The sequence below is a fragment of the Sinocyclocheilus rhinocerous genome, unplaced genomic scaffold (genome assembly GCF_001515625.1).
Source record: "Sinocyclocheilus rhinocerous isolate Xijiao unplaced genomic scaffold, SAMN03320098_v1.1 scaffold848, whole genome shotgun sequence".
NCBI lineage: Eukaryota > Metazoa > Chordata > Actinopteri > Cypriniformes > Cyprinidae > Sinocyclocheilus > Sinocyclocheilus rhinocerous.
Window position 1 is genome coordinate 948171 of NW_015664186.1, and position 8638 is coordinate 956808.

Below are 8638 nucleotides of genomic sequence, written 5' to 3' on the forward strand. Positions count from 1 at the left end.
ATTCTGGAGGGCAAGGGCAGTGACTGTACCATCGAGCGTATTTTGCAGTATTAAACACGATTTTTGTTGTTGCAGTATTTATACCGATTTCATCAGGCTCCGAAAATTCTTCAAAAAGAACCAGGGACGCGGGAAGTAGGGGTGCTGAGGGGGCTGCAGCACCCCGTTTTCACGTGGTTGCAAATGCAACGCCAAGTTTGTTCATTTAAATTTATTCAGTTTTAGCATTTAATAATTTATTTGTAATGATCTCTGACATGTAAATTGTAAGTGGGCTATAATAAACCCATGTTTATCTTTATAAACATGATTAATTTTACTTGTGATGTTTTCTATATGGGATGATTAGCCTAATCCTCATGAACACGTGACGCTGCCGCGTGGTATCAGACATGAACTATACAGAATGCGAACAAGATTAACTTTAATACAAGGAGATAATGGCGCAAAAGCGAATTTCAGAGATTTTAAAATGCCCATCCCAGCAAAAACGTTCCAAAATCGGCATCCAACACCAGCCCCAGCACGACCACTGACGTAAGTGAACAAGCTCCAGCACGAGCACGGAGACAAGTAAGCCTAGCGGACCCAGCCCAACCCCCGAGATTGATCAGCTACTATCGATAATTTCAAAAATTAAGGAATTAACTGCATTTCAGCAATATGCTTTAGCTATTTGGTAGTATAATATATTTTTCTAAAGTGATATAATCCCAAAACATTTAATTTAATTACGCCTTTGTGCCATAAGGTGGTGCCACAGTGCCATTTAAATGATAACGTGTCTCAATTTCTTCAATGACCTTGATTAATATAACATTATGGGCTGCTATGGGCGTCTGTAAACCTGTCAGGTATAATATTTTATAATAGACAGTTGGCTTGTCAATTATTAAACAGTTCCTTGGTTGTTGAAGGACATGTGGGCTTCAGACTCCAATGTGCTGAGAGATTTAAGTGCTTGTTGAGGAATAGGAAACATGTGGAGTATTATATGTCAGATTTGGGCACTAATTGCCCATTCTCAATGTCCTGAGTATAGGCCCGCAGATGTAATGTTTTTCTTCTAACCCACATAGAAGTGCACCAGTGGCCCAAGAGACAGCGAGAGTGATACCGCCCTCAAAATAGACACGGAGAGTTAAATCTGCTTTTCAGGTTATGTGCTTTCTGATTAAAATATGCTGCTGCAGACATGGATGGACATGGTGAGGTTCGGCACAGCCGTTCTTTTTACCCAGTTAAAGCAAGTCCTTATTTTAAAATGCATTCAGTAACATTGCACATGCTTTTAAGCTATTACAAAAGGCATTTTGCACTATGTTCCATAGAGGACCTATTAAATATAACCTATATATAATACACATATGTTCAGTAATACACAAGTATTTACCTAGTTTAGAGCCAATGACACTGCAATTTGCACCGAAATGCAGTTGAATGCACAGCTTGTGACGTCAGCGACGAATAGGATGGGATTTTATTCCTCCTTTTTTAAAGTTTATAAGATTATTTAGAGTTAAGTGTTTTACCTTGAAATATTACTTTCATTCTGATAGTACACTGACTTCTAGTAAGGCGAATGGCATGTTTATTTCACACTCTCTGCCAAAAATAAACAAAACTACATACAGTTTAGCTATCCATAAATCAGTTGCATTTTATTAGCAGTATTTAGCATAATAATGTTTTTTGTCCCTTCTGCTGTCAGCAATTTTGACAGGACAGACCTGTGATCCTTATTTGGGTTGCAAGTCGCAACCCATCAGTCCAGCATTGCAGATTTAGATATGTCTGTCTGAGATTAAATAGAGCCGTCTTCCATTTTTGAAAACATGGGTTGCTGAGTTCATTTTGCATTGTTGTTACTCTCAGGAAACCATTCATTATGGGCTATTAAGATGTTCAGAGCTCAAAACGCCAACTCTTGCTAAACACAAACACACATGTCCCATTAGCTGCCTATCTTTATTGACTAGCCTCAAACGTTCTCCTTTCTTTCTTTCTTTCTTTCTTTCTTTCTTTCTTTCTGAAAAGCCTTATTTTCTCCTGAGGAAGCAGAGAGTTAATAAATATTTAGTAAGTATACAGCACTTATTACACAATGTTAATTATCTTTTAAAACAATCTGGTTAACAGTGCAGAACTTACAATGGAAATGAATGGGGCCAATTTGTATACATTAAAATACTTACTGTTTAGTATGAACACAAGATGTAAACAATATACATGTTAACGTAATTTTAGTGTGAGAAAAAAAATGCTTACTAACCTTTTCTGTTATTTCCAATTTTACAACTTTGTTGCATGACAACATTACACCATAAATCCTAAATGACTTTACAATGACAAATAATACACAAGTTTTACCAGAACAATAAAATTGTAATACAAACAATTCTTCACAAACATTTCTACGTCTAAATTGCCATTGTTTACTTCCCTTGTAAGTATCTCAACATAATCTTGATTTTTTTTTTTTTTTTTTTTTTTTTTTTGTGGTAATCAACATTGTGCCACAAATGTTGTCAGTTGAGCTTATCTGGTATTGATGGTCCTAGAATATTCCTTGAAGGAGGTTGATGGGGACACCAGCACGTGATTATTTGCTCATGGATTATAGGTTGTGAAAACCTACCATAGGGCCCGAATCACTATGAAAAAAAGGAGCATAGCACAGGCTATGTGTCCATAGCTAATCATAGACAGACTATGAATAAAATAAGAGCAGGTCAGATATATGTGATTCTGTGCTGTTGTGTTGCCTGGGTCCCCACAAACTCATAACTCTGGAATCTGGCCTGTTTCCTGTGCCTAATGAGGCCGCAGTAAAGCTCCCATGGGCCCCTGTGATTGTGTACAAAATGAGGATCAGGCTGAAGAGATTCAGGATAAGTATAAACCCGCTGCAACAGACACTAATGTAGAATTAATGGGTTTGGGTGCTATAAATAGCATTAAATTCTCTGCTACTAATGTCTTTATTTTAAATCTGATGTTCATGCCTGTGACTGTTTATTTAGAAAGTCAACATGAAATCAAAACTGCCTCTATTTAATTTCTTAATGCATGATACTGATCTTATTGTGTATGACAGCATTTCCTTTTCATCTCAGGCAGCGAAGGCTATTAGAAAATATTAACCAGTAGCCAAATAGCTATTTAGGCCTTTTTTTTTTTTTTTTGGTAAAACAACATTCAGATCTTGCTCCATTCTGCCATTTTTCATGATCCATTTCTTTTTATATATATAATATTTTCTCATGTTTTACTCTGCTAAAGATGATACCATTGTTGACTGATTTTATTGCTGATTTGAAATATTTCATTGCAACGTTATCTTGGCAAACAGAACTAGATATTTTGGTCTTTCTTATTCAAGTAGATTTCAAGTTGAATGCTTTTTGTATTACCTAGAAAATTGCAGATTGAGGGTTCTGCCAATATGGCTGCAAAATGAAATGACTTGCCTTAAAGGGACTTTGGTATGTGTGATAATCTGGCTTTAAGTCAAACAAATGAGGAAAAATGCAAACACCAACTGTAAGTGATGATAGAGCTGGATCTAGACTTTGGCTGAAGGGCAAATGACTGTGCATGATTTGTACATGTGTGCGTGTGTGTGTGTGTGTGCGTGTGTGTGTGTGTGCGCACATATAGTTTTATCTTAAGTTTTAGCTTAAGTGAGCTTTTTTGAGAAAGTGAGTTTTAGCGTTAGTTTATGGTCATTCTAATTAGTTTTATATATAAAACAATAGAAATCTATGGTATTCCCCCATTTAGACACAAGTAAATGTATGTGAGTGTGTGTGAAAGAGACTGTTTGTGAGTGGTTTTCAACACCAGGCTCGCGTGAGGTGTCGAGGGCTTGTCCACGCGTGTCACAGGTGCCAAAGGGTCACAGGTCAGTGGAGATCACAGCAGAAGATCTGGCTTCCCACATTCAGAGAGAGTATGAATGTGTATGTGTGCAGGGTGGGTACAAAGCGATGAGTGATTTTCCCATTAGCCGTGCCTGTAAAAGTGTGTATGAGTATGTTGGAGGTTATGCATACATATAGGAGTCATGTCTTGTTGGAACCCGCTGTAATCTTTCTCTTTCTCTTGTTTTTCTCCTGTCTCTCCATCACTGCAAGAAGCAGCCAAACTCACAAAATAGTCAGAAAAGGGTAAGTGTTGGAGGGTCACAGAGGTCAGGCTCTTCTGTCATGAACTTCACAGCCTCTTTCACAGGCCCAGATGACCTTAAGTTGCGATTTACTTTTGCAGCTCAAATGCATTTACATTCTCACCTAATCAGGCCTCCTGCAACTAAAATGGTTAAAAGTGTAAAAATGTGACCCCCAAACCTTTGAACGGTAATTTGTTTACTAAAATAAGTCTTTTGGGTTATTTCAGGAGCCAATGGCTCTCTGCCAATCCTACACAGTCAATAAAGAGTCCAGAGGATTATATCAGCTGCACAAATGAACTATTAGCCTTATTAGTCTTTGATTCGTTCAACCGAAAAGCTTTGTGTGAGATTATGGTTGTTAAAGTAACTAATTGTTTCGCCGCCTTAATATTTTGTAATCTGTGTGAACTGTAAGCCTCTTGAAGGTTTAGTTTAGGTATTATTTCTGTATCTTACATAGGCTATCAAGCTCTTCCATCACAATATTGCATTATGGGTTGCTGAGAGGGTGAGATGCACAGTGGAGTCATGAAATGGAATGAAATAAATTGAATAAAAAAAGTGAAAATCAGAAAGATACTTATCATGTTACATCATTTATCCGTCTCCTCCTGGGTAAAGATATTATCATAACGCACATTCCTCCCAGATCCCAGTTAATGCAAACCAGAAACCAGGTCTGTATCTGCAGGCCACTCACTTAAATTTTTCTCTGGCTTTTAAAGCATATCCAAAGACAATTTCTTATGTAACATTGTGTTCACTGATTGGCATCTCAATTAAGTCCCCCTCAGTACTTCCACAGGTTTAAGACTGTTTAGTTGTAATTGAGTTTGACCCTTACAGGGTCCCTTTGGCACCCAAAATCCACCGCCAGCTAGCACAACTCCGTCTTTACAGAAAAAGGCCAGAATGAGGGCACTTCTGTAACCAGAGAGACTGCGACAGCAGCTATTAAAGATGATAACAGCTCTGATGGGCAAGGTAATAATCTCTTTGACAGTATTATTACAAGCCATCAGTTCCACCCTCAGGTATGCCAGTTAAAAAGAGAGATAAGGTCAAAAGTAATGCATGACTAAATTTCATGACATTTTCATAGAACAGTATAGAGTATAGAAATGACTGTTTATAGAAATGACTATTTAAGTATTTGTTGTCATTTTTAAACCATGTTACACAAGTAAGAGTGATGTTGAATATCGCTCAGTTGTGATTTGGCATAGTGTCCCATTCTATACAACTGTTCAATAAAGAAGTTAATTTAGTAAACTTTCAACTCTGCATAAGCCTACCAGTTGCTCTTTGTCTATTTTTGTCGCCACTGAAAATATTTCCCAAATGAAGTCTGAGAAGAATCACCCTTTGCATCTCTGAGCAACATGCAAAGTTGCTGTTTCATAAGTCCCTGTGACCGAACTTGCTTATACTATATATTAGGTCGAAAAACAATATGTGAAAAAAGTAGTTAAGTCTCAATTCATAGTATTCATAAACAGTAGACAAAAAGTAACCTACAGTACATTTTCCAGTGAGATGCTGAAGTACGCATCCAGTGGATATTTTACTATCTCATGATGCCATGGGAAAGACGTTGCGAAAGGCAGTCAAGTGATGCAAATGACTTTGGCGAATGTAATTTGTTAATTCAAGCTACACACTTTCATACTATATACAGTAGAACATACTTTTTTTACATCTCAAAATAAGTTCTTATTCAAATGTAGTATCTCAGACAGTATGCGATTTTTTGTGCTAATAATTCAATGAATCACTCATAAAAACAGTCACTTGTTTCATTCCTGAATGAATTTGTGTTTTTGAACAAATACAACAAAGACTTTAAAATGCTAGGCATCATACACTTGCCAACTTTGTAAATGGTTATGAAAAAAAACAAAAACATAATACACTAAACGACTGAGGATCATGCACTATGTTCAAGCAGTTCCAAACATAGTCATACACAAACATGCACTAGGAGACACATGACAAATGAAAACAATATGTGTTCTAAAATGGGCTCAAAATATCATGTTTGATATCCTCCAAATATACAGGATCATAGACTGAAACAAAAAAATTGGATTCTGTACCCATCATACACTACATAATTGTCTGTGTAATCTCTCAAATGCGGTTGCCCAAGATCTGTAGGCTGGCTATGATTTTCAGCAACTAGCGTCAACTCATCCAGACTGCAAATCAGTGCAAAAATGTAGGAAAAAGTTGTGTAGTGTATTCCAGCCTTACCCTGCAGAAAGAATCACTGGAATATCCCCCGTCACAAGCACAGACAAGCAAACTGTTACAAACATTGAAAAGTCGCAAAACATAGTCACTGTTTTATCAAAGCTTTTAGAATGTCGCTCAGCCAATCAGATTCGAGGAACGGAACTAACTTTTGCACAGTTTTGCATAATTCATCAAAATTCCATTTATATACAGTCCCAAAATAAAATTTGAGCAATATTGTTCTGAGAAAATCCATTCGGTTTAGGATGTCCTGAATAATATTTTTTCAGTGAAAATTAAAAGTAATTCCAGTAACTGATGCAACTTCATAAAACTTGAAAATGCCTAAAACTCTCTCTTTTCATCATCTGATGATGCATTCAGTGTTGCCAGGAAAAGGCAGCATGTACTTTTTTTTTTAAAAGGTTTGTTGCACCTTCATTTCCCTTTGGGTTATGTAAGTTTGTCATCTTTTTACCCATCACTCCCACACAGAGCCCTATGGCATCACACCTGGTCTAAACACTGCCCACTCCTCAGGGATTGACCCACACGTGTGCAGCTGGCCTTGTAGAACACCTTGTTTCAGCAGATATTATGTAACACTCTTTGGTTTGAACATATGCACCAGTACATATAGCTCCATAAACATGTCTAGGCCTGCCAGCTTACTTCATACAACGTGTTTGAGTAAAATGTGACATACTTACAACACAGAGCCTTTTAATGAGAGCCGACAAGGAAAGCAGTTAAGCTAAACTTAACTGAGATTAATGGCAGTTGATAAAGATAAGCAGAAAACGATCCTTCATTCCATAAACATATGATTCATAGAGATCTGCGTTGACACCTGAAACCAAAGCCTAATTTGCACAGTCTGACAGATTATTTTAGATGGCTACAAATGAACTTTGGATATTTATTGTGTTCAAGGTTATTCAGCTCATTCGCAACTCTAATTCACAAGTAGAAAATCTTTTTATTGTTGGGCTAAATGCTGTAAAAGGGCAATCAACTGCATTCTTTTTTATTATGTACACTAGAATAGGAGTATTTACTTTTATACATATATCTACAGTATGATCATTTATGAAACCATTATATAAATATTGTGACATCACATTTTATTTGAAGATTTTTAAATATTTAATTTGATACACTAGTTAAATTTAGGGTCAGTGAGTTTTTTTTCAATACTTTTATTCAGCAAGCATGTGGTAAATTTATTAAAAGTGACTAAGACATTTACAATAATACAAAGGGTTTTTATTTCAAATAAGTGCTGTTCTATTGGTCTATTCACCAAAGAATCCTAAAAAAAAAAAAATCATGGTTTCCACAAAAATCATGTGACACTGAAAACTTGAGTAATAACTGTGGAAATGTAAGCTTTGCCATTAAACTACATTAAAATTAAGTCTTGCCATTAAAACATTAACTACATTGAAATTAAAATATCTGAGGGTCCAAGAAACCCCACAAGTCCTCCCAAGAGGCATCTTCGTAACGTCTCACATTGAGAGCCCTGTAACCCTGGCGCTTACCACAATTTGACCCTTAACTTGATTTTGCGTCACATGGGGATATCGTCAGGGTGGGACACTGGCCTCTTGTTCGTTTGACCTTGGAGCGGCAGTAGACACACTCACACTGAACTGAGATGTGTGTGTGCGCGATTGCTCTGACGTCATACTGTCCATGTGTGAGCTTAGGGTGTGGATATAGCAGAGGATGAGCTGGCTGGAGATCGTCTCTGAAAAGCCAAACATCCTTCCTTCTTCCCCCTTACGACAGCACTACAGGATTTCCTTCTCACCTCTGTGGGAGATTGAAAGCGTTGGTGGCTGCCCTCTCCCATTGCTCTGACATCTGATTTCCTGTATCTCTCAACTGTTAAATTAGGTGAGAATCCGGTCCTAGACCAGTAAAAAGGTACAACATGTAGTACCTACAGTGGTGTGGATGAACAGGATCTCCAGTTTTTTTCCTCCCTCATTCTCTCATTTTTCAGTCAAGGGCCTTATAATGGTGCTCAAGTTCCACTTGTCTAACTAGTTCCATTGTGCTCTAGTATTGCACAGTAAATGTGTATTTGACCAGTATTTCCTATCACTCTCAGGGCTGTATTGTCTGTTTCTTCTCATGTAAAATAATTTAACCTTAACCCTTGTGCTGTGCTGATTTGGTGTTTAAAAATTATCAGCCTTTTAAAAATCGCTTATACATACA